Raw genomic sequence first — 26,580 nt, forward strand, 5'->3', positions numbered from 1 at the left:
CCAGCTGTGTGTGCCGCTGAGAGAGGCAAGGACATATACAGTAGTCAGCAATGGCACACGTTCACCTACGGCTCTGTCACTGGGAACGGCACTGCCATCTGTCCTCGGCATTTCTCTGTCTACTCTTAGCTCTTGGTAAGACGAGCCCGGCTTCAGCGTCATGTGAAGATTTATTGCGAGCGATCTGCTCCGAGTTGTTTTCTGGTGGCTGACAGTTTGTTTGGGAACCCTGTCCCCCGCACGGCTGCCTCGTGCCGCCGCGGGGCTCGGGCTCGTCGGCGTGATTTGATATATCATTAGCTCGGCAGTGCAGGGGACGCTTACTTTCCCCGAGAAAAGTAAATCTTTCTGGGAAGCTGCGTGTAAATCTCGGCTGTTGAGACAGTGGCTTTTGCAGATTTCCTTGAAAGCCGAGCGCGCGGGACCGCGCTCCTCGCTGCCGCCCTCCTCCCGCCGTCGCTCACGCTGCTGCCCAGMGGGCGCAGGGCGCCCCAAATCCGCGGCACCACGCGCCGCGCTTCCTGCCCTTGCAGAGTGCCTGCCCTGTGATCTTAATGCCCTTGTACGCCCATCTCATTTATTTATTTTAATGTGATTTCGAGTTCATTTCCTTTAATGATGTAAAGGCCCGGGCTGGCCCCGTGAGGGACCTGCGTTACGGAGAGCACCGGGCAGAGGCCAGCTGGGCGGCAGCCAGGCTTGCCGCCTCGCCTGCCTGTGCGCGCCAGCCGGCCGCCYGCAAGGTGACATGTAATCAGAGGCACCAGAACACGGGCGGCTGCAAATAGAATAAAACAAACAAATGCGTTAAAAAAAATGAGGACTGCAAGAGCTGGACTTTTTCCAAACACTTCTCCTGTTTTTTGACAAAGTCATCATTTCATTTTTCAGGAATGCAAGTTTGAGATCCCAGCACTGCCCTTTCCACAGCGTTAAGCAGGGGTGGGATCTAGCGCGGAAAGCACTGCAGACCGTGAGCGGAGCCCAACGCATCCTGCGGCTGCTGCTACGTTCCTCCTTGTGGCACYATCTGCTGAAGACACCAGCACGTTCCTGACAGAGTCACAGAGTTCGGCCAGGCTGGAGCAGGACATGGACCGCTCATTTTGGATGCCTCAGGGGCTGCTGCTGGTGTTTGCACACCTGGGTCTAAGTTTCGGAGTGTACGGGAGCTGTTCGGAGTGTGCAGGAGCTGAAATCAGTGAGCGCTTGGAGCACTGAGCGCGTTACAATTGCCGCAGCGTTGTAAACCATCGCTCCCCATCCTAGTCTCTTCGAAGGCTGGGGGGCCTGCGCAAATGCTAATACACRTTAGCACAGAACTCTATTAACCAAGCTGTCGGCCCGACTCGAAGCATTTTCCATTCAATTTTTATCTTTATGGCCTACCTGTCCACGTTCCTGCTCCCCAGATGAGTTCTGCCCATCATTATCAAGAACAGCACTTTCTGGAGCAGGCTGGAAGAACATTAGTGTTCCCGTTGTCTTCCACTATATACATTTTATTTTAATTAAAACACGATTTATTTCAATGTCCCTGCACTGCAGCAATATCAATGAAACAATGCATGTCCCACCCAGATAATGGAGAATGTTTCCCCCTGTTATTAGTCTGTGTTTTTTGTTAAATTCCAATAGTGTTTGCTTTATTTAACTGCTGCACAAATTATCTCCTTGGGGAGGCTGCAGAGTTATTAAAGCTTATCTCTCTTGGGCCTAATTCTCTTCTGTCTTGTGCTCTGGTTAGCCATTCATACTTGTGCAAAGTGCACATCAAGGAGTGTATATTTGGGATTTGGTAGTATTCTACCTGCACCTGAAAATACTTACGACAACTTAGAAGTGATGCTGGCAAAGCCATGCTTCTGACCAAAGACCTCTTCAGCCAAGGTCCCCTTGCAGGRATCACTGGGATGTCTCTAGCAGGGAATTATATTGGCAACCCTTTCAAGTGCACAGCAGCCCTGAACGACTGGGCAAGAAATCCCAACAGAGAATCAAAGTTCTCATCAACGGAGACCAAGCTGATGAGATTGAGARCACCACTTCCAAAATCACTTAAGAGATGTTTATGTGTCTAAGTCTCTTGCCTAAAGGACATACTAGGTTCAGATTTGTAAGGGGGCAGATGGTCACTTAGTGGAATTGGCTAGGGAGTCAGGGCACCTGGGAACCAGTGGTTTCCCAGTATGACCTTTCTGTGATGGACACAGATCTCAGGTCGCGGATCCACAAAGGGAAGCATCCGAGGCAATGCCGATTAAAGGTATTCCCATCTGTGACATTTGTCTCTGTCTCTGCCAGTGCTGCCAGTGCTGCTGCATGCTGCCCTGTTGGTAACGGTAGCTTAAAAAAGTAACCCCGGGAAAAAAACAGTGCTGGTTTTCTAAAGTTTGACCAATTTCCCAGTGCTGGGCACTCCCACAGAGAGGTCTGCTGGCTCTCCTGATGGGGCGGTGATTTTGGCGCTGGGGACTTGTGGCCAGGATGGCTGGAGGAGGATGGTGGGGGACTCTGTGGTTTTGCTGCCCAGCTGCTTTGTGGTTACAGTCTAGATTTGGAAATATATTCCAATTGGAGCCCATTTTCTGGGGGTTTCAGGAGAGCATGTCTGTTTTGCAGGCACTGTATAAGGGTAAATTACCACATTAAAAGTGTACGGGAACTCCAGAATGAACTATCCAAGCAGATGAGAGCCATGTGAGAGCCACTGTTCATCCTTACAAACACCCTCTAGAATATCACTTCATGAGAGGGTGCAAGAAAGAAGCCGCGGTAAAAGGAATAGGCAGAATTGTTCGCATCTCTTGTCAATCGGCARACGATGCAGTGTGTCAAAAAAGCAGAGAATTTCTGAAACTCAGCTACACACTGCAGTGATTTATGTTTATTACTGTCCCGTAACTTTTGCTATATGTAGAAGGAAAGCAAATAATTAACATAAAACTGGTTAGTTATTACTCGGGCCTGCAGCCAAAACATGTTGTAGCTGATTTACTGTAAAGGCTTATCTGCACTAGCACTGTTCCTACCCTTGCACTGGTACCAGAGCAGCTTTGGTCGCAGTAACAACTGCGGAAGCTCATGTTAGCCCAGGCRCAAGCATTTTTACTGCCGTGTGGCCTAATCTCGTTGTGCAGTCATGTGTGCACAGCACAGCGTATGGATGTATGTTTTACAGCTTTTCCTTAGAAATGGCTTTAATATGCACACCAACAGTCAGCCTATAAAATTCATTTCCATCGAGCGATTTCAGTATATAGGAAAGACAGATTACAMGGCTTGTTATTATGCTACTGTGATGGGCTTTAAAAAGGAAACATTTTTCCCAGCATGTTATAAATATCTCATCACGACATTGCCATCACAAGATAGGAAACTATCACAGCTACACATGAGAAAGTCAACGCTGCAGTAATATAAAATCTTTTTGTTTTGTTTTGTTCTTCTAATGGTGAGCTGCAAAAAGGAAAACCTGTTTGTGCCCACAGGTTTCCTTGTCCTTTTTTTTTTAAACAAGATTGCTTGTTGTTTACCTTAGAAACTCCAGCTTTATTTACCGTGTGTTCTGGGCTGTGAAGCATATGGAAGGACAGACAGTCCCTGCTTGGAAAGACTTGTTTCTCACTGAACTACTCCAAGGCTACATACCCACGACTGGGTGACTAAACCAATACATGCAAATGTCTCAGAGGACTCAGAATTAGAGAACACATTTGGAAACATAAGCCTAAGTTTCTAAAGTAAGCAACAAGTTAAACAATAAACCATATCAGGTAGCCTGTTTATTACCATATGGCTATTTCCACTGCTGTTCTCCATAAAGTTGTGCCAGCACTTTCATTTTAAACACTGCTTTTCATTAGTTTATATAACACAGCTGTAAATATTTTTCCAGGCTGAAAGTTGGCGTTCAAAGTCACAAGGGAGAAACTGGGAAAAAACACCCCTGGCTAAGCTGCTTTTGAATGATATAAAAGTGAAATTTGGGCGTTTTGCGTGTAACAGGTATGTCCAGCTCAGTAACAGTTTTGGATTAAAAAGTGAAGAAAATGCAAAGCAGCATCAGCAGAACTTCTCCCCAAAGCAGTGGTCCTGGGAGAGTCAGAGAGTGGGCCCATGCGCTGATTCCTGAACTGGCATGGAAAAGCTCAGTAAACAAAATACCACTGTAGTGATGCTGAAGGGATATCGTTAGTCACCATGTTCTTGCCTTGTGCTCTCTGGTATTTACATTGCAAATGTGGATCATCTCCGTTAAGCATGGGGAGGCCCACAGCCACAAACATGTGTCCTTGTATAAGCGACACGGGTCAAGGATCTGATCACTGAGGTTGAAATTATACAGGACAGCTGAGCTATCTAACAGCCTGTTAGAAAACTAGCCTTTTTTCAGCCGGCTCATTTTTCTGCTGGCTTAGTGCGTTGAGTCTGTTCAGTGAGGCATCCAGCAAATGCTCGAGCCAGCAGCAGAGAAACAGCAGCAGCAAAGGCTCCCTGCTTTTCCCAGCGACACCACTGGAGTAGCTCGGCCTCCGTGGATCACGGCAGGCTGAGAGCATCCTGCAGGGGAGCAACGTCTCCGTAGCGGTGGTGAGCTGGGGCATATCCCCCCCGTCCTGGACCCTGTGCCATCTCGCCGTTGTTCGGCGAGGTGCCCACCTGTTTGGGCAGCCACCTCGTGAATGGCACCAGGGAACATACATATTTTTGCTGGATTATTTCCCAATGCAGTTTACTGCCTGGTTACACAAACACTTGGGCCAGTGCAACGCAGGAGGCTGGCGGCAGGCACGAGTAGTTCGCTGGTGGAGACAGRGTAAACAGCGACTGCTTGAGCCGGTTCAGAGCGGTGCTGGCACCAGAAGCTGAACCAGGGGCTGAAGTTATTGCAGTTCTTGCCATTGGCTTCAGTGAGCAATAATTAAGCCCCTTATTCCAAACCCAAGTCTTGGTCTCAGTGAAATCAGGGAGCATTTTTTTCCCATGACTTCAATGGACTTGGGTCGAGAGTCAAAAACTCACCTACATTTTGACCTTGATTATAAAGCTCCCATCTGAGAGTGTTTCCAGTACTAAGCTGGTACTAAGAGGGTACCCAGAGGTTTTCCCCATTCCCTGCATTATTCGCCCATTGTTTTGCAATAGTGCTATTCTACAAGAGCAGCTATTGGTCTCTGCTGTGACAGCGGACGATGTAAAATGGTATGAAAGTAAGTAATGTGCCCTTGGATCTGAACCGAAGGGAAAAAAAGCTATGGCTGAGAGAGTGTCCTGGTCGCCCAGCTTAGCTGAGAACAGTGGCGGGGAAAAAGGACGAGGTGCCGGGGGCGTTTGCCCGGCCAGCGCAGGCCTCGGCTGCGAGCGAGACCCGGCCCTGCTCCCCGCCGCGCGTGGCCGCTTCTCCCTTCCTGCGGCGGCGTTAGCAGTGGTGCAGCTGCCGCGCAGCCCTGCCGCTCGCTGCCACTCGCAGCAAGGTTGGTTTCTCAGTTCCTACATCTGGAAAATGTCAACGGTTATCCTCACCTCAGAGAAAAGTTGTGAAGATTAATTAGCGTGCGTGAAGCCCGTAGGTTGGTACACGGCGAATGCTGTTGCCCCAGCAAAGGAATGGACTTGGTGGCCCAATAATTCTGTTATGAGTCAATGAAGTTACGTAATCCGTAGTACAGCTGTGCCRTGCATGACACTTGCTATAAACAAACTGCGCTATCGCGTATTTGCCAGGGAGGGTGAACTGGTTCAGCTAAAATAAGAACAGGAACAAACCTGTGCCCAGCAGCACCTGAGCCTTCCCTGCCCCTGCTGCAGCCCTGCCTGGCCTGGCTGAGGCGAACTCGCAGGGGAATTTTTTTTCTCAAAGTGCTAGTTAATTAATTGAACAAAATGAGGGAGGATGCAAATAACGCAGAGAAATGCGTTTGTGYGCAGTGTTTCAGCCAAAGTTTGCCAGCTGAAGTACAGCAATAAATGTCAGGGACCAGCTGCTTCCTCTCTTGCATAAGCCCATGTGGAGGCCGTGTGATTCCCTCCAGACTCCCCTTTGGGAAATGCTGGCTGAGAGCGTTATTTACAAAAGGAATAAAGGATGTTAGCAAACAGAGGTGGACCTTATATTTCCTTCTCATTTATCGCTTCGCAATCCACTGACTCTGCTGTGGCTGCAGTCAGGGGACTCATAAAATCACTCATCCCATGCAGRTTTTGGTTCCTTTCCACTCTGAAATCACGTCCTGGTCCCCACTGCTACGGCCGAAGGAGGAGGTGAGATGCTGAAAGCACAGCATAAGCATCTAGCAAACCTTGGTTCCTCCCCCTGCCAGGGACACGTTACGTGTCTCGTGGCGAGTCACTGTTGCTCGTGCGTGGCATGAGGACAAGGACACCTRGTCACCTCTGGAGGATGCTCCCAGGCCCTTAGTGGGGGGTGATTATTAGAGCTGCTGCTAAAGCGCACAGCTCCAGACAGCCTAGGATTGCAGGCTGTGAGTGCTTTGTGTATTATTTTTACTATTACTCAGCATTTATATTGCAGGAGTGATCAGACGTGCTAGAAATTGTGCATACTAATAGGGAAATACAATTTCTGTCACCCAGGAACACTTTTAAAAGATAAAGGTGATGAAGGCTGGGGAAAGGAGCGCTGTGTCTTGCCAGCGTGCACTGAAGTAATGCCAAGAGCTCTTGCACGTGCTTGCAGGCCATGTAAAGGAAAGCGCGCTCGTGGTAGCTTCGTCACTCTCAGCTTGTCTGCTCGTTGTGCTCCATTTGTTTAGGAACACAGCCTGAGTGTCAGGAAGGGCTCGTCAGAGAAGAAATGATGGAGGGAAATGAGAGCTGATCAGTAAGGAGATAAGAAAGCAAAGGGAGATGGGGATAAAGAAGGAAAGGAAAGAAAGACAGGGAGGGCAATAGGAACAGAAAAACCTATAGRTGGAGAACATGAGCGTGGGGAGAAGGCAGGGTGCGCAGTTAAGAAAAGGGCAGCCTAAGGCAGGGACAGCAGCCCATGGCAGCTCAGAAGAGCCAAAGGTAGCCAAAGTTTTAAACTCTTGTAGAGGCTGGGCTCCGGAGCTCTGGGGCCACCAGGAAGGAGCTGATAGTGACCAGCCCTCCCTAGGCCTGTGGTCAGCCCTGCGACAGCTCTCCRACGCCCAGCCACGTGCCTCCCGCTGCCGGCGCTGCAGCCACGCTGCCCCTTCAGCCGTGCCATTGCTGCCGCTGCAGGGCCACCCAAGGAATGGCGTCAGGGAACTGTGCAGCTTTCAAGTAATGCTTTAAAACTGGGAGGAGAAGGGCAGGGAGGGAGAAGCACGGCTATTTTTAACCTGGATCGATTCCCTTATCCACTTCACGCTGAGACCTCGCCATGGAGCAGGCAGCGGCAACGAGCAAGTGGCTTGGGAGAGTGTGCGCTGCTGAACCCATCCTTGCCACCCCAAAAAATGTCCCTATACCCATGCTCTCAGCGCTGCTCAGCTCTCGCCACGCCAGCCATTGGCTTCTATCGCTGTCTCCTCAAAAACGAGCACTTTGCCACTCCTTCCGTGGAGGGAGCTCACCACAGCAACCAGCTGGAGGTAAAGGCTGCTGTTCCCCCACAAAAACACTGGTGTGCAGGCTCCGTATGACATTGTTTTACTGTTGTTTGCGTCTGGTTGTGCTGAGCTATGTTGGCCCATTGCACCGGTGAGGATCTGTCCGACTATACCAACAACTCTTACAACGTCCTCTCAGGTTTCATGATATCAGGTGATTTTGTTAGGGGCCAGCTGCTGGCGTCACACATTCATATGGGAATCTCAGTTTTCTTTTTCCTTTTTTAAAGTAAGCTTGTGGCGGAAAGACTGGCAGAGGAAAGCCTGACAGCATGACACAAAGGCTGAAACACTTGAAGACCAATAAAAAACACTCCAAATGCTTACATTTTGTAAAATCTCATTATTTTTTGAGTGTTGATTCATGACAGCTGAATCCTCAGGACTGGTGATATTCATATAATGTAAAAGAGCTATAAACATTAAAGAAGTAAAAATGCACACAGCCTGTACATCACACAGCAGCTGCAGTGAGGCTATGCCTCATCAGAATTTATTGCAGCATCCTCAAGCAGAGCAAATGGTAAAGTGGTACTATTACTTCTGATTACGAATGGACTGGGTAAGAGCATCAGAGCTATAAACACCCCATTATATAATGGGCTGCGCAGTACAACACCTACTATATTAATAATGTTCAATTCTCCAGTTTTAAAAATAGTGCTCTCAGGAAGAAAAGAAATAGCATTCTAGTCTGACACCTGAAAGGAAATGTGGGAAGGAAATAACTGTAACTGGCACAGCTAATAATGGGGTGTGATGCTACCCTCCTGGGAACCAGGAGGAATCGTCCAGCTCTTTAGACTGAAATTAGCCTGATTTCTTAGATGTAAATCTGTGTTAATCTTTCTAAAAGTTAAAAAAAAAATGGGTGAGCTGTTGAGCTTGTTTGCACCAGTTTGGTGGAACAAAAGAGTYGGAAAGCTGCCGTTGTGGTTCATCTGAATGCTTCCCTCATACACGGGAATCGGAGACATCACCAGCATCCCCGTGCTTCCTCTCCCCACCTGCCAAGGTTGAGACAAGTACGGCTGAGGCAAGCTGCACTTTGGTAACCTTTAACTAATGTAATGGTCCCTAGGGGCCTTTTGACAGCTCAAAGATTAGAGGGCTCATCTGTACACAGAAACGGAACCAATTTAACTTATATCATTGCTTTGATTCACATTCCCAGAGCCAGTTTAAGGTGTGGTTTCACGGGTTTCCAGCTCTCTGTTCTCAGCCCCCTGCCAAAGGTCTGTCCCTCCCAGTCGAGCTGGTGGCCCTCAGCATGTGTGCTCATCTCAGCCGCCTTGCTGCGAAAACTGGCACTTTCCCACACACCTGCCTCCGTCAGCCTCTTAGGGGAGGACGCTGGACTTTTGCCCTGCAGGGGTTAGGGTGCAGGGAGGTTCAGTCCTGCCAAGTCACTGCGGTGGTGATGATATCCAACACAAGCTCTGAGTAAACACCTGGGGTGGGACCTCCTCAAGGACAGCAGAAAGGCTCACCAGCCTTTGTCAGCCGGCACCTAGGAGCTTCCACGGCCCTGGCRAGTTCAAATGTTCTTCTCCCATGGCCCAGGAGCATGCCAAAGCCCCGTGGCTGGGGAAAGCTGGAGGAGAAGGGGACACTGCCTCATCTTGTGATTTAATTTCTGCTGATAACAAACAAATCAGGATCCATGCACAAGGAGCAAAGAGGCAGAGACACCATAGATATCACTTCCTGTTGGTGGATCTCAAAGTGTTTTCAGAGGTAGATATTTTTGTACCCACTCTATGGACACACCACCAACAGTATCAAGTAGGTGGATGATTTGCTGTAGGTCACCTAGCAAGCAAATGACAGGACTGGGAATAAATGTCCCTTTTGCCCCTTTCCAGGGACCCACTCACATCACTACAGTGCCTCCAGGACCCCTCTGGCAGAGGCAGACCATAGCTAAATGCTGCCATCTTCTTCCCATCCCTTGGTCAAGAGTCAAATTTGAACTGAGCCTGGCCTATTCCTGCTTAGGTCCCCTTTGTTGCGGGGGTGAAGGGGGGGGGAGAAGGTTATTGGTTATTAGTTAACAGATTTATTGAAGATGGCCATACAGTGTAATCATAGCAAGCAAATCTTACTGCACATTTGTTAGCGCCCGAGTCTCGGTTTCTTACCACTCCAATGGTTTCTTGTCAGAGGTTCTCTTAACTCCAGGACAGTAACCTTGAGAGGCGTCCCAGCTCAAGGGGAGATTCACCGCCGTGCAGCTTGCTGCCATGCAGGAGAGCTCAAAGGGCTCTGGGCTGCAGCGCTATTTATGGGCATGGAGTTTGACTCATGGTCATACAATATTTGGTGTGGAGATATACCCTTTTTGCTGACCTCATGCCACGTTGGGGAAAATATACCTTTTTGCTGATCTCATGCCCATTTCTGGCCTCACCAGTTGCAACCAGTATCACCTAGTTCCTCCTGGTCAGCCCTGGGCTCAGTCAGTTATTTGCGGTCAGCTGGGGCCTGAGATAAGGTGTTTGTGTGGGGGGGGGGATAGTCGTGCTTCACCACACTTTGGGCCTGAGATGGGGGGGGGGGTAGTTGCGCTCTGCCACACTTTGGGCCTGAGATGTGTGTGTGGGGGGGGGGTAGTTGCATTCCGCCACACCCTTCCATCACCCAGCTCATGTGCAAAGTGCTTGATATGGCCACATAACCTTAGACCTGACAGGGAGCATCTGAGCCCAGAGGAACACTGGTTTATCCATCCCAGGCCAAGGGGGTACCTTTGGTTAAACTGAGGCAATGTTACACATGGGCTAGGTGTGAAGCCCCCCTGGCCTCTGAGAAATAAGGGAGCTGAAAGGTGGCCTGAAGACTTGTTTAAACCTTTGGCCCCCCTCTGATTTGTAGTGCATTAGCACAGCTGAAGATCCATCTTATTTTGCAGTAAGTGTAGATCAAATTAACCTGTCTCAACTTCAGTTGTACAATGAGAGTTTTTTTTAATGACAGAAAGTCATCTGTCACCGTATTTTGCACTGAGACAGCAGTTATGGGCACTGCTATATGAGAAAAGAGGTAAGGCATTTTCTAAAAGGGTCTGTGCAATAAAATCAGAAGGGAGTATTCCAAACCCCTTTAATACAGCAAAGTGTGTGTCAGCAAAGCAGTACAAACAGAGACTGCCTCACCCCAGAAACAACAAAACAGCTCTGTGAAGKCAATTACAAAGTCTAATGTAAACAACTGGGTATGGGCATATATAAACACTGCTAAATCAGAATAGCAAGTATATTATCCTGGAGAACAGAATAAGTGTGTTTCAAGGCATATGTTACTTGATCAGCTCTCACAATTGTTTCTGATCACGAGTGCTTGAGTTTCAATACTGCGTTGGAAAGCTGTGAGCATCAGAGCATAGCGATGCACCCACACACATCGAGGTCCCCCAGTCCTGCCGGGGAGGTGCGAATCTCCAGCAAGCAGCTGATAACGAAGAGCAGGAAGCCCGTGAAACTACATCTTACACTGGCCCTGGGAACGGGAATCAAAGCCATGATTTAAGTTACTTTGATTCAGTCTCTGTGTATAGACTAGAAACTGAAAATCAAAGTGGATTTTGGTACCTTTTTCAAGGAGGTAACTCCATGGCCTAAATGAAAAGAGTTTGAAGCTCTCACAGAACCACAGGCTCAAATCCCAGCCAAGATTTGGGGAGCAGCTCTTTTCTCTTTCCCAGGGCTCGCTACACAAAGGAGTTTACTTTGAAGTGTGGTGTTGCAATGTAATTGCTTCATACAAACTAGTATGCAGGAACAGTCTCCAAATGAACACACAGCTTTTACTTTACTACCAGTCATTATTTGCACTTGGAGAAAGGGAGGGAGGACACAGCCAGCACCTTGCACTGGAATCCCACGCTGCCCTGTGGTGCCGTTGGGCTGTGGGATCCTTCCTGTGGGATATGGTGGGACAGAGTAACAGAGTGTGGCCAGAAGTCACTGATTTCTACGTAGATGTTCAAACTATTAATTTCCTATGATTTACCTTTTGGGAGTAGCTGGTATCATTTTTCAAGTTCCTGACAAATCACTATGAACAAAACAGCTCTCCCCAATGTCACTGGGCTGGTAATTGGGCATATGCAGCAATTAGTGTGAATTTATTTGGCATATCAGTGCTGGACAGCCACAAGTTTTCAAACCAGCCACAACTCCCCCACACAGTTTTGGCTGCCATTTTTCCAGCTTCCTCTTCCTCGCCTGCAGTGGTGCCAAAAGAACAAGGAGGCAGATGAGGAGCAGGGGAGCTCAACATGGCTTAGCAAGGTGCTTTCCTGGAGGAACTTTCCGTGAAAAGTCTTCATGCCTCATCACACCATTTTCTCCCCTCCATGGGAGAGGAGAATGCATCAGGCCACCGCTGGCCCACAGGAGCTTTTCAAGAAGAAAAAGTGCAGGGCACTTTTTGGCACGCAGTTCATCTGAGAGCCCCCATGGCAGCCTGCCCACATGAAATGATCTGTTTGAAAGCAAACAGCCATCACCATGCAGAAAGGTGTCGCCAGCACAGAACATGGAAGTCCCCAGTTCCCAAGGGAAATGGTGACATTGCTAATGTCACATACTAGGGTCCCTAATTTCACTGGCTTGGCCGGCAGCACAGGCCTTTCTGTTACTCTCCCTGAACCAAGGCTTGGAGTTAACAAATACAGACAGGTCCTCATAGCCGGATGCAGCCCTAACCTAGATGGGGCAAACCATATAGCTGCGGGGTCACTGCTACCTGCCTGGGCAGTCTCATCTTGGACCCCACCACTGGTGGGACTCCCAACCCCACAGCTTTCCAATAAAGCTTCATCTAGGACTTCTCTGCTGTTCTTCAGGGCTTGTGAAAAGTTTACAAATGTTAAGAGGTCTTGGTCTTTACAAAGCATGCAGTTCACCAGATTGCCACCTGCTTCCCCTGCTGGAAGAAGTGTGGACTGCGGTCACGACTAAGAGTGTCATCAGCAGTGCTGGGGTTTCTCCTGTAGTTTCTAGAAGATCCTGTCTGTCCCCTTCCTGCATGGCTGAACAAAATGTTTATGGGACATCTGGATCACAGAAAAGAGCCATTTAACTACCAGCGACAGGACAGCAGTGCAGTGTAGCTTCTGGTTGTGAAAAGCTGTGCTGAAGACACAAACTGGATCAATGAGCCAAGCAATACCGGTCTTGAGTTTGTACCAGAAGGAAAGAGGGACTCTCCCAGGCTGGAGAGCAGAGGTTCAGATACTCCTAGGCTGTTTTAGCAGCCCGTGTTGTGCACCCATTAGAGTGGCAATGGAGCATGCGTCAGACAGCCCTCCTACACCTATGCTGAGAGCAACACCTTGAATAGGGGCCTGACATAATACTTGGGATATTTGTCATGATTTGTGGTACAGAGCATCACCGACAYGGTGACATGACCTGCTGAGCTGTGTGGGACATTTCCTTTGCTATGAGGTGTGAGTTCTGCATGCTCGGCAAGCCTTTATTAGTTTTAAATAGAATGGTGGATGTCAATTAACTGTGGGAGATATGTCAGTGTTTGTTGATGCACTCTGTACTCCTTTATTAATTTTTCATATTTTCATGGATGTGAGTCTGCTCAGGGGAAACGTCAACAGTAGCACAGCGCATTTCCCTGCAGGGCCATGTGTTGGGAGGCAGGGGGTGGAGAAGAGGGGGAGGCTCTGTATTATTGCTCTGCGAGATTTTTTTGGAGTGTCTGTATACGCTCATGAATGTATAAAATTGTGGAACTTGTGCATGACTAGTTTGAGTGCCTCCGTGCTGGTCTGTGGGGCTTCGCTGTCTCCCTGCAGCATCTTTACACAAACTTTGTAGGCCTATTCTAGATCTCAATCGATTTTCTATATTGAACTATAAATTGGATTATTTTAGTACAAGAAAAAAATAAAATTCAGCTTTAAAGTGAAGACAAATATTAGTGCAAAACAAAATTTTTCTGGAAAATGCAATGCTTTGATGTCATGCAAATAGAGCAAATGCAAGGGGTTTAAATTAAAGGACAGGAGAGATTTCAGCATACAAGGCTGGGAGCTCTTGGCTCATAGTGGAAAATCTCCCAGTGTTTGTGACCAGCTTTCCCTGTCTAGGAATCTTGAGAACTGGTGTGGCACGGCTTTATAATCTGCTCACAACATCAAAGGTGGCTCCACCTCCAGGAACCATTTTTCCAGCAGTTCTTTGATCACGATGAGGGTTCTCCTGCATTCCCTGGCCTTTGCTCCTCCCAAAGAAACACTCTCCATTCCTGAGTGTTTCTGCATTTCTCAGAGCTCGAATGAGGTCACCAAACATTTCCTTCTTTGTTTTTTTCCCTTCTTCACTTTCAGGTCCCTTCAGGATGCTTCAGGCATGGATCCTGTAAAGCCAGGAAAGTAACAAGCAGACATTATCCACTTTCCTGGGCAGCCAAGTTAAAGGAAAGAGTCACAGCCCCACTCGGAGATGCCATCCTTGGAGCCTTGCCCCACTCTTGGGAGACTCGGGAAATAGTGACTGCTTCCCACCTCTCCTCCTCTGTGATTTTGACCCACAGACCAGGGTTTCTCTGGGACCCGCAGCCTTTGCGGGGGATGGCCCCCTGAGTTTGCTGTATGGGATCAACTGATCGCAGTCCTGCTGCTCAGCATTTCAAGCTATGGGGCCAGCACGGGGCAGCGAGCCTGGGGCTGCAGCACTAGCGAGCAGTGATTTGGGGACATTGGAAGAAGGAGAAGAGCAGGGAGCCTGGCGAAACCTGGCTAGCAATTGCATGGGTGCTTCTGCAGGTAGGCCCAGCCTGGGACGGTCTCCTCCCGTTGTGTATGACTAAAGGATAAAGAAAGCACATTTCTACAAAGGTCTGGGGAAACCCAGCGAGATCCGTATTTCCACTAGGCCATGAGAATGGCACTGCCAGATGTTCTGTTTGGCTGGAAGAAGAGAGCCATGGATTTGGGATCCCGTGAGAAGGCAGGCCTGAACTCCAGCACTTCCAGCATCTGAAATTTCACCTGTCTCCCTTGCAAACCTGCTCAAAGTCTACTGGGCCTTTAGTGCTGCTTTGCAAAGAATTTCAAGAGTGGGAAAACTAACCATATCAAAGTCTTATTAACAGCACCTGCAGTGTATGTCCTGCTCAGACTTTATACATTTGTACTGACAGAGAGATGCCACTTTAAGACTTTTTATTGATAGGAAATGCTCATGTTGGTTTTATATGGCAAAGAAGCCAGCCTGGATTTTGTATCAGTAGAGAAGTGATGGACTTGCACCAATTAACTGACTTCAYTGCCCGCTTTGTCAGATTGGCGCATAGCTGAGCTCACGGCTCTGTGTTAGGTGACACAGCCCCTCTCAGGTCTCACACGGTGGTGTGTGAGTGCTCAGCCCAGGGAGGCTTGCACTGCACTGGCAACAGTGGGCTGACTGGCGCACAAGCCAGCTAAACTGGGATTGAGTGTGGTGCCAAGGTAGTGGGAGAGGGAGGCAGGGAAGGAGCAGGGGAGCTGGCTCGAAGCCAGGCAGGCTGGCTGTTKTATTCCCACGTTTGCAAAAGGAGATGGCAACTTGGGGGTTGTTCCACAGCCCCATAAACCAGCCTGAAGCAGGGCTGCCATGGGTCACCTTCCCCTCCAGCCTTCTCTGCCCTTGCAGCCCACAGGGCTGGCAGGGAGCCAGCACAGGGAGCTGAGCTAGCTGAAAGCTAACACCATGAGGGGAAAAAAAAGATGAGTGTTCAGACAAACCAGTTCCCTTAACCAGTCACTGCATGCTTGCACTGGTGCCAATGCTGGTGCCAGGGGTGAGAGACAGGTAGGATGGCCGCAGCCCCAAATTACGCCAAACTGAGCTCCCACAGAGCTGCGCCCCAGCTTGGATGGCTCCGTGGAAGGAGCAGCCTCCTGGCCAGCCTCTTGCTCCCTCGTTTCTCTTTGCTGCAAGACGCTGGCAGATAGTGGCACCCGTCAGCCTGGTATGTGTCTAAACGGTACGACCGTGCTCGCACCCGTGCGCTGGCCTTGCTTAGTGCAGATGTGATGCAGATGTGGCGGGATGGCTGGGGAGGGTGGAGAGCGTAGCAGGGCAAAGCTCAAACGCGGCGATTGGCTGCCGCAGGCCAGCTGCAACGCGATGTGGAAAGGTGCTGGAGGCCTGCAGAAGCTCCAGGCTCGTGGGCAGCAAGGCAGCAGATCTCGCAGGGATATTTAGGGGTCCCATGGAGATGCAATACGCTATGTAAAATATTGACTCCCCCTTTGCCCCTACGTAAATATGCGTCTGTAAAAACACCATGCATTTCACTAATTACCCCGCTGTAAGAAACTACGCTGTGCAAACCAGTTTCCAGTGATGTGAAGTATTTGTGCAGGCCAAACAGATAGGACACTGCCTCTTCTGTGAAGGGCTTTTGGGCAAGACTTTCAAAGGTCCTGTCTGCTCTGCGCTGATATTGAAAAATCAGTTGCATTCAGAGAAGTTACCTTGCCAGTCATTGCAGAAATTTGTCTTTCTAGTCAACTCACAGATTTGCTCGTCTGACAAGTGAAAATGTATATTTCCAGGTTTGCCAACGGAGTGTAAGATCAGCTGTGAAAGCCAGAAAGGCTTTTTCTGGGTCTTCCACCCTCAGCAGTGAGGGCTGCGGCTTACGGCTGTTGATGAGGGAGGAGCTGGAATAGAAATGTGCTATCTTGGGTGAGGAAGTTCTGCAGCATTAGCAGGAATAAAATGTATCAAAAACTTATTTTAGAGAGTGAATTCCCCAGATGTGCTTGGGAACAAGTCTATTGCCTACAAAAGATCCATTTACCCACAATCACTGTTTAGAGTAAAACTGCACTTTAAAGGTTTGAAGGCACTTTCGCAATAGAGGGGTTTGCCCTGGTGTCCTTGGCCAAAAATAGTCCCTTCTCTTATTTTTGTCCTACTACCACATGCCAGCTGGCTGCCACCCTCCATTCCAGACCTGGCTGCTTTTCAGTTCTGTTGTTTATGTAAAGTTTGTGCAGTGTGATTTAGGGTCCTTTGGGATGAAATGTACTATGTAAATATAAACTTTTATTTCCAAAGCCTTTCTGTAGTCACTGAGGGCCCGATTCATCCTGCTAAACAGCGGTTCACACCACGAGCGGGGCGGACAGAACGCAGATCACAGCATCCTCTGGTACCTCGCAGCTTCAATTGCTGAAGAAAATTTTGTCAAGGTCCTTCTGGAAATACTGCAGCGCTGCTCAGTCCCCCACAGCCAGGTCCAGGCTGCACCAGGATTTTGCATGTCCAAGTGGAGAGGTTCCTTGAACACAGGGTTTTAGCTTGGCATTTTTCTAAAAAATCTTGTCTTTTGCAAGTGGATTTGAGTCTGGATTTGGACTTTTGCATGTTCCTTCATACTAGACTGTAGGATAGTTTGGATCCAGGTGGTTAACTTACAAATACAGCTGAGCAGGTGAGGAAGAATAGGGTGGGCCGCAGCCATCTAAGTGCCCCTCTTTCAGGCTCATTGGAAATAAAGACTGAGCTTGAAGTTTAGCAATCGTGCTGACAACTCCCTCTTGTCTGGCTCTAGGTCAGATATCCCCATAATTGGAAATTATGTGCAAATTTACTGCTTTCACAAACAAATCCAACCCTACTGAGGAATTATGACTGCTGATATGAGAAGCAAATCTGGTCCAGTGTGATCTTGCTATCTATGACATGTAATGGCGTATCCCTGACTCCATGCAACACGTATCCACAACACACACTACACAATATAAACAGCAACATTTGCAACACAGCAAAGCAAATGATCTGCAAGATATAGTTGCCTATTTAAATAAACAATAAAAATCACATTGTCCCTAAATGTTTATCCAGGGGAGTTCCTACACCCCTTCAGCCACAGAGAGAGTGGAAAATTGGGGTCTTTCTAATATGTTTGGAAAGTTTAAAAAATCTGGCCAGTTAGCAAATCCAGGGTGGTAAATTCAAGGGTCCAGGGCCACATGCCTTAAAAACCCCTTCAGTGTTTTTTAATTAGGGGGCTCTGACCAGCCCCTCCGCTGACCACAGCAGGAATGACATTGAACCACCAGAGATTTCCCTTAGGTTTTAGAAGCTGCAAAATGTGAAGCAGAGCTCATGTGCCTTAAAAGCAGTTGAAGCTGAAATTTCACCCGTGCCCAGCCAGCACCTGCTTCTGCCAGAGGAGGCAAAGCCTGTGACGAGAAACAAATCTAGGTTTGTGATTTGGGAAGCAGGAAAACCAGAAGTCTTCCAGCTTTCCTCCTGTAGCTGATTCAACTCAAATGAATGTCACTTCCCTTAAGAGCAGCAGTTGGGGGCAAAAATTAAAGCGGGTATCTTTCTCCAGGAGTTGCTTTGCAGTGAATTAGGTTTCCAAATGCCCAATAGCAGCGGCGCATGCTCCCACGGGCTGGGCCTTTCACGTGCAAGGCAGGCCAGCAGGGCGGCAGCCGGAGCGGCAGGGAGGGAGCAACGCTGCTTTGGGTTTCCTTGTCAAAATTCAACCATGGAAGGAGAATTGTAGGCAATTGGCCCTGGGCAAGAAAAGCAAACACTAGAAGGAACAGACTGATGGCCAGACAGTGCCCAAGTGTAAAATGCTGAGGACTGCTTGTTGGAGGAGGCAGGCAGCCCTCCTGCTTCTGAGAGCAAGTGCTGCCGGGTGAAAACCTCGGACACCAGCAAAGCCCCTCAGTGACGCTGGGATGCCATTCGAGAGGTCACCAGCTGGCTTTCTCGGACGGGTCACTGGGACTTCACAAAGCAGGTGGGACCACTGCACCAAGAATTAAAACTGGGAGCTGTCAAATTTACGACAAACAGTAAGATTAACCTGGATATTTAACAGGCAGCATATATATAATCCGCACCTGCAGGACACAGCTGTAATCCCCCTCTGTTTAGAGACGAAGCACCTCCACAGCCCACCCCAGCAGAGCCGGTCTCCTGGGGAGCACAGATTCACTCCTCATGCCTGTTTGAAGGCAGAAATGACTTTTGGAGAGAAGGAGCTTTGGCGGTTGTGCATGACGCTAACCCAGGTGAGGGCCGGACACAGCACCAGGCCAAGGCACTGGATTTAGCTTGGAAAGTAAAGACCTCAAGGCATTATTTGGGATTAGGTGTTACTTGGGATTAGGCATTGYTTGGGATTAGGCATCGTGTTGCTGACGGTGTGTGTGTGCCACCGGCAGTTCAGTGCTGGGCAATGCCAGGGACCATGGTGCAGGTCCCAGCTGGCTGCAGCACCGCTCGGCCCACCAAGGGCACTGCTCTTCCTGGCTAAGACAGTGTCTTGGAGCACAGCAGCTCTCTCCTGGTCACCACAGCATAGAAACTCTTTCCAGGAGAGCTAGTGGGTACACAAGAGGTGCCACTGCACCAGGAGTCCTCTGGCTGAGGTGGGAAAGCACTGGTGGAGAATTTGGCCGCAGCGCTCTTGAACAATGGCAGGGGTTCCCAGCAGTTTTGGGTATCTCTGGAGGCAGCAGCAGCTTGAAGTCTGTGCCAGCCCATGTGTGCACATGGAGGAGGTGCACCCCACCCTGTCCACCTCACCCTCCTTTACTAAGTCTTTGCCTTCCACCCCCTTGCTGAGATCTCAATCTCCTACTCCCACCTTCCTACTCCAGTTTCCCAGTGCAGGATCCCACCTCCACAGCTCCTACCCTCCTACTACTCAACTCCCCTAGGACATTTCTATGCTCATGCATGCACTCTATAAGGCACATTTCAGTTGCTCTGAGTCCTCTCTTGTCCCCACCAAAACTGGATCAGCCCCATCCCCACCTCTATCTGCTGTCAAGTCCCACCCAAGCCCATGCCATCTCCTGTATTGCCCTTAGTTTCTGTACCTGGTCAGGACCCCATTTGGCTCCTGCAGCATGTACTTGGAGCAGTGCAAGGCAGGGAGCTAAAAACTGCTCCCCTGCAAGCTAGCAAGTTACTCTCAATCATCAGCAGCATGTTGTGCCTCTCTTATTTTCCCCTTGCAAATTCAAAGGAGGGAAATGATTTGATTTTCTGAAGGTAGCTATGGCTGTTCAGAGCTACACAATCCCAGGGAGATAATGGAAGTGTTCTGCACCCTTCCCTGATTCCTTTTTTCCTTTTTATCTTCATACTCACTATAGCTGCACCAAGCTCAAAGCTCATGAGTTAAAATATAATTATTGTAGAGGAGCTTAGGTGGCTTSTTTGGGTTCAAATGGGTGAACTCAGAAGCAGTGAGGAACAGGAACCGGCTGAAATAGAGATGCTCACAGATCTCCAGGAGTGGGATGCCAGTGGACACCATGCTGGTCATTTTGCTCTAATCAGGCACAATCAACAAATGTTGATTAACAAATGTTAACCTCCCTGGCATTAAAACATAACAAAACAAAAAAAGCATTAATAGAACCCTATCATAACTTGTCTGAAAGACTGTACCACATATTATGTCCTTGCTGCTACAGAGGCTGCTATTTTACTCATGGTGAGCACATCACCATAAATGAAATGTGAGACTGGTGCCAATGTGACATATTTTTTAGAGGAAGCACAAGAAAGGGGAACACCTCTTTTAAAAATATCTTCCTCTCCCAGGAGCTCTCGTAACTCACTTTTCCTCTCCAGGATCCCGTCTCCTGATTACACACCCAATGCTTTCAGCTCTTTTGTCTTCTGATTTGGCAAAGAAAAGTTCATTGCTGTGTTGCTACTCCTGGTGCAAGAGATATGCCTGCAGAAGGTGCGTTGCAGGCTGGCAGTGGGGCCGTGATGTGCAGTCTGCCTACCTCAGATATCAGCTGGGTTTGGGATGAGTCAGTTAGATAAGTGAGGGAACAAACAAGTGGGAGAGCGAATAGGCCAGTTGGTGGCGTGGCAAGGGTGCATCCGTGGCTGACTCAGAGGACTAATCAATGTATATCATTTCTCATGCATTCCAGCTCTAGCAYAAAACCTCCAGGAGCTCTCATCAGGGTGATGAATTCCTCCTCCTCAAAAACATGCAGTTGAGCCCTCTGCATGGGAAACACCCATGTCTTGTCCATGTGGCTTTTCCAACAGGCAGAAGCACCGAGCCAATGATTACACCCACAGGCTAATGTATGGACACGCTTATTGCAGCTGGTTGTATGTAGATACATAATGTAGATACATTATCCCCAGTTGCAAGGAGATCACAAGCCTAAGGAATGATTAGATGCAGCTCATAATAGAACTAGGTAATTGTAAGGGAAATGGAGGCTCAAAGGAAGAAGTTCAGATATCCTAAAGAAAACAAGGGGAGACACTTAGGAGGATGCATATTATCCTAAAACATGAGTCCAATAGAAGCAGACAAATCCTGTGTTACAAAATTAAATGGTCTTTTGGTGTCGTTCTGCTAGAGCTGTGAAGCTTCATCTAAAGATCCACTGTGAAGGTCAGAATTCAGGTTGTCAAAGGAGACCTCTTGTCATGGGAAGAGAAGAAAGGGATAACTATGAGACAGGACTATGAGTCCTACCCCAGTGTCCTGCATATGAACCTTGTTGTCTAGATCTGCATGTCATGCAAAATGCTTGCTTTTTTTGCCCACCACAGATGAATGTGGACTTGACAGCTCCATCTGCATTGCAGGGGGGCGCATATTGTTGACATCGTGTAGTCACTCTGTGACCTGACAAATCCAGCAATGTAAATTGCAGCAAAAGGCTGGGTTTTCTTCTTTTAGATGCGCACCCCGACTTCATTCAGCAGCAGAAACGGTTCCTGCCCAGAAACCCCTAGCTGTACATGGAAGCCAACACCTAGCCCTGAAGAAGAACAGTTCTCTTCATAACGCTTTTGTGTGTCTTCAAGCTGCCTGTACGTCCTCATGGAGGAATTTCTCTCTCCCATGGAATTAAATATATCTTCTGGGCAGCAAGTAACAGAAATTTGACTAAGGCCAGCAATGCCTCATATGATCTTCCAGAAGATCTCAGAGAGACACAACTGTGACATGACTTTTCCTAGTCATATCCCATCACATGGGGGACCACATACGAGGGGAGCTGTATTGTGGGACTCCCAAGCACCAAGCTCAAGAGCACACTCTGTCTCCTCAGTGGAGCACATGAGCATCTCCTAGTGCTCTTTGCCTCATCCTCCTCTTTCTTCTTCACCCATCTTTATGCCCCTTCACGCTGGAAAGGGTTACAGTGATGGTTGCTGGTTGCTGACCGTTTCAGACAGTTTGGCCCTCCCTCAGGGCTCCTGACCCCTCCCCATCCTGGGCCTGGCTATAATGATTTTCCTTCTTCCTGCCCTGTCTAAACTTTTGTTCTCTCCGTTGTGCTTTCTCCCTCTCTCACATTCTCCAAAGTGCTTGGCGCATGTCTTTCATCTGCCTAGAGCAGGCTCCTTGGGTATGCAATGAGCACAGGGGATAATTAGTGGCTGATGCCTCAGGGTTTTAATTTGAACCTGGTGGTGTAGCCATGCCTTGAATGTAAATAAGGCACATGCTCCTGGGTGAACATGTGGGGTCCTTTGAGAACTCTTGAATGGAGACCAGCCTGTTGCTCAGGCCCAGATGTGACCTCTGCAAACAACCTCCGATGTACTGAGAAGACCTGGGCACTATTAGCAAACTGCTTTGAAAATTCCCTCAGTGTTCAAATGTGCAACAGATTCCACCGGGAACATCAGCGAGCTACTTGCAACTGCACACGTGTGTAAAAATTGTGGAATTTGCTATGAATCTTCAGAGAAAAAATTGGGGACAAATTTGGAAGAGCTAGTCAAGCTTTCAGATGGCCAGCTCTCATCCATTTCTGATCCCCTTCTGGCCCCTATTTGCTGAAAGAAACTCAGTTTAAACAAGGAGAGTAAAATCAAGGAAAAGATACTGCTGAGGCTAAGTTATTAACATTACAAAGAAAACAACACAACAATCAAATCAAAATCAGACAAATGCATCAAGATGGTCTCAACACTGGATCGGAATTAAACGATTCAATTTGTTAAATTCCAGTAACACAAAAATCCTTACAAACTTTAAGAAAGGATCTTTGGGAAGCAGCTGTCCCTTTGGTTACAAACCTCAATTAAAGAAACATACTAAAGACAATTTAACCTAGAAACTGGAGCTGCTTAAATAGTTTAATTTTGAGACATCACTATCTAATGTTCCAATCACAGAGCCAGTTATAAAGCTCCCTTCTTAGATTTCTGCTCTTGCAGAGTGGCTAACCCTTTCCTCCCCTCTGCAGGCAGACTGTCAGCCGAACACCTCTAATAAGCAGAATTTTGACATTTCTTATCGACCAGAAATTATCTGGGACAGTTTCAAGTGTTCTAGAGTTTTTTTAAACATAAAATACTTTTGTCTTTATGAGCCAGCATTGAGGGCTATTTAAACATAAAAAGTTTTCTTTGTAGTGCCTCTGCATGCAGATATTAGGGATGGACACATGCATACAGCAACACTTGCATGACGTGGCATGAAATCTAAGAAAGTCCAGACATTTCCCATCTATTAAACACAAACAGCAGACATTGATAAAGAAGTCACTTCCCAGAGGACTGAGCCTGGAACTGCAGTTGTGGAGGCAGAAGATACCTGCTTGGCTCAACACTTCTCATGAATAGACCTTGTCTAGGGGCAGAGGGAGAGGCCAGAGGCAGGATCAACATGTCTGGTCAAGTTTTGACTTCTTCTCTTAGAAATGACTGTGCTTGCAGAGACTGGAGAGCCAGTCTTCTCTCAACAGGCTCATTGACCTTAAAAGTAAGCTATCCCAGACTTGGACTTAAGGTTCGTGAACTTTGCTTACTCTGCCTGGTGACATCTCCCCACCAGCCCACAGACAAATCCGGTGGAAGGTCTAACTTGGAGCCACAGCAGATTTGAACTTAGCAAGTGGCAGGTTTGGAAAAAGTCCCATTTACATCTGCAGAGTAAAAAGTATTTGGTATCTTGCAGAGCAGACACTGTAAGTCTGCAAATATTCCCCTGAGCCTTCATTCTCTCTCCCTCTCTCTATTTTTGTAAATAAAAAATTAAATGCACAAGATGTTTCCTGAAGATTTTGGCATGGTCTTATCTGGATAAAAGGTCTCATGATGACTCCGTTGCCAACTTATAGAAATTTCAACACAAAACTATCCTATAAAAATAGCTGCTTGCCAGGGTTTGTTTGTTTTTTTTCCCAACCATCACTTGACATTCATCCATCTGCAAACTCAAAAATAAATGTGTACAATTTATTACCACTGTCATCATTCTTCACCTAAAGAAGGCAACTTATAGTTATCGTTCTATTTTGGAAACAGTCTAGAAGTCAAACAGTTCATCTTTTGCCCTCCTTTAGAGCAGCAAAAACCCACCAGCTGTTTCTTTGCTGAGCTGGCCTCCAAGCAGCGCTGGGCGATGCTGTCTGAGGCTTTCACAGCGGGTACCAAAAAAGTCCTGTAACCCCACCAAGTGCCCTTGGGATAAGGCCACCGCCAGCGGGGTTTTGAGGGCTGTGGGTGGGGGCCAGGGCCATACGAGCACAGCCCTGGCACAGCCCCGGCATCGCCCCGAGATCCCGCTGGAGGGGATCGAGAGGTGCCTTCCGCTTGCTCCCTGTCGGGGGGAAGAGGAGAAGCGTCAAGGCTGGGCAGAGACGTGGAAGCCGTCGTGTCCCCTCCTGCCCCGGCTACGCAGGACGGGGCGGACGATGGGTCCCGATGTACTGCGGCAGCCTCTGGACGCAGCACGGAGCACCGCAGCTCTTCGGACGGCAGCGAGGCCTGGGGAGCGGGGAAACGTCCTGTGGCGCTCCCCGCAGCCGCCTGGGGATGAGAAACACAAGCCCCGAGGCTTGCTGCCAGCAAAACCCGGCAAACGCCACTGCTAAATCTGGCCCAGCATCTTCAGAGAGGGTAACTGASGGACCAGAGGGAGTTCTGGTTTAGTTATTTATGTTCATTAGTTTCTAGTAAATAGTATTAACAACTTGGATTCTGTCTTCTGGTCTGATTTGGCCTGGATCCTGTATGACATGGAGAAACCCTCAGCGCGTGAGCTCCCCACCTGCCAGCCAGGGGTGATAGCACCTCCCTGTTCCATGGGAGGCCTGTAGAAAAATATATCCAAGACTGGGAAGCACTTGGTGATGGGCATCCAAGTCCTTACGAGAGCAAGGCTGAGCACACTGCTGCAGGGCGGTAGCAGACTAAAGGAAGGACGCCGAGGCCGGGTCTCACGCAGCAGCCGCCTGCATCCGAACCCTCCGGTTTGTAAGTGAGGAGAGCTCTTCCCGCAGCGCTTGCCAGCTGCGCTGTCCTAGGGGGCTTGCTTGCGCCGCTCGCTCTCGGAGAGCGGGGAAGCGGTTGCCCCGTGGGCGGAAACGGACTCCCTGCTGCTTTCCGGGAGCGCGGGGAGGTCGCTTCCCGCACGTCCCGCGTGGGGCAGCCGCAGGGCCGAGGGCTTTGGCCGGGCGGCTGCGAGCAGTGGGAGGCGAGCGGCACCCACAGCCCCAGCACTGCCCTGCGGGAAGGCGCCGGGCTTGTAATTTCCTTTCTCCAAAGAAGAAGGAAAAGAAGATTTGGACCAACTAGCCTGGTATAAACATTAAAGGGATTTTGCATGCTTGTATTTCTTTCCTCAGAGACAAATTGGACTACTTTTGGTTGCCATGGTTTCTGGTTTCTGTGGTTACCCCCTCTCTATGGGGTGGGGACACAGGAGGATGAGAGGAGAGCAGGAGGAGCCCAAAAAAAGGTGGGAGCCAATTGCAGCGGTCATGGAGAACACCGATGACGTCGGCAGCCTTTTTTCCCTGGGAAAAACAACAAGAAGGCAGAATGGATGTCTCTTGGCAAAGACAGCGGCTGTGTTTTGTGCTCTTTGACGTTTTATAATTTAGAAGTGGAAATGATGTGCAACAAAATTTATCAGTGAAAACCTGTGACCCAGAATTTCATGTTTCCTTAAATTCAGAAACAGGAGACTCGATGGGGAGAGAACTATGATACCAAACAAGAAATTACAGCTGATGGGAGAGGCCCAAGCCGCGTGCAGGCTGGCAAGCGAGACCAAGCTGACTAAACGGGCTCTTACAACGGGCCGGCCCAGCCAGACAGCGAAAGAGCGTTAATGGGACTCCCAAACGGAGCGGGTAGGTCCAGCCCTCCCGGTCAGCTCGACAGCTCAGGCCTCATCCTGCAAAGCCTCCCGCAAAGGGGTCCCTAGCGAAGGGGACAAGGCGAGCAGGGAGGGTTCCCTCACCCGGCCAGGCTTCGCAGGACGCAACCTCCAGTCCCTAGGGAAAAGCCCCTATTGCTTTCAAGTAAGCAGCCAAGGGAGCTCCGAGCAGGGACTAAACCAAGCCGGCACGAACCCTCTTTACATAACTGCATGTTTCAGTGGTTAGACAAGAAATCCAATCCGATCCTGGTGGCAGCGTGCCAATAATCCTCTCACCTTTCTCTTAATATCCTGTGACTCAGTGATGTATGTCAGGCCATTTAAACCCAGGCAGCGGAGTTCAGGTGCTGTACCAATTACCCTGAGTGGACGGGGAGACGTGCTAGTTGAGCGGGAAATAGGTCAGAGGAATGATTTAACTAATAAATTATATTAATGAAAAGTTCTTCAGGGAGCTGTTGGGTTGATAGTTCTGCAGAGGAGAAGAGGGTCAGCAGCAGCCAGGAGGAAAATAAGCCCACAAGTAGGGAGAGGGTCCGGCAATGGCCCTGGGCAGCAGGGAAGAGCGGCGGACGGGCAGCTGAGGCAACGGGGAGCAGCATGCGCTCGGCCATCTCCTCCTCCTAGCACGACCTGGCTGCGCTGAGCGCTGAAATTGCCTTCACCTGGCGCTGAGCAGTAACTCACGGCAATGCTGGGGCTAGCTCAGGTTGAGAGGGGCAGCGCTGCCTTAACTGAGCTTCTCGGCAAGGCTAATGAGCCCAGATACAGTGTCTCACTAACGCCGCCGCGCTGAGCTCCAGCCCTGGCAGGAGGTCGCTCAGAG

At 48.9% G+C, this 26,580-nt stretch overlaps 1 long non-coding RNA gene across 2 annotated transcripts; it reads right to left on the reverse strand.

Moving 5' to 3' along the window:
• Window positions 1–271: 271 nt before the first annotated feature.
• Window positions 272–9,936, reverse strand: LOC112963255. Of its 2 annotated transcripts, none has more exons than XR_003252548.1 (3): window positions 9,740–9,936; window positions 8,922–9,192; window positions 272–8,605 (listed from the first exon to the last, which is right to left on the reverse strand). It is a non-coding gene; the product is annotated as an uncharacterized LOC112963255 (long non-coding RNA). The 2 variants fall into 2 exon arrangements; XR_003252549.1 differs by having other exon boundaries at window positions 272–1,301; window positions 1,390–9,192.
• Window positions 9,937–26,580: the final 16,644 nt, after the last annotated feature.

This window comes from Apteryx rowi, unplaced genomic scaffold (assembly GCF_003343035.1).
Source record: "Apteryx rowi isolate R43461 unplaced genomic scaffold, aptRow1 scaffold_165, whole genome shotgun sequence".
Lineage (NCBI taxonomy): Eukaryota > Metazoa > Chordata > Aves > Apterygiformes > Apterygidae > Apteryx > Apteryx rowi.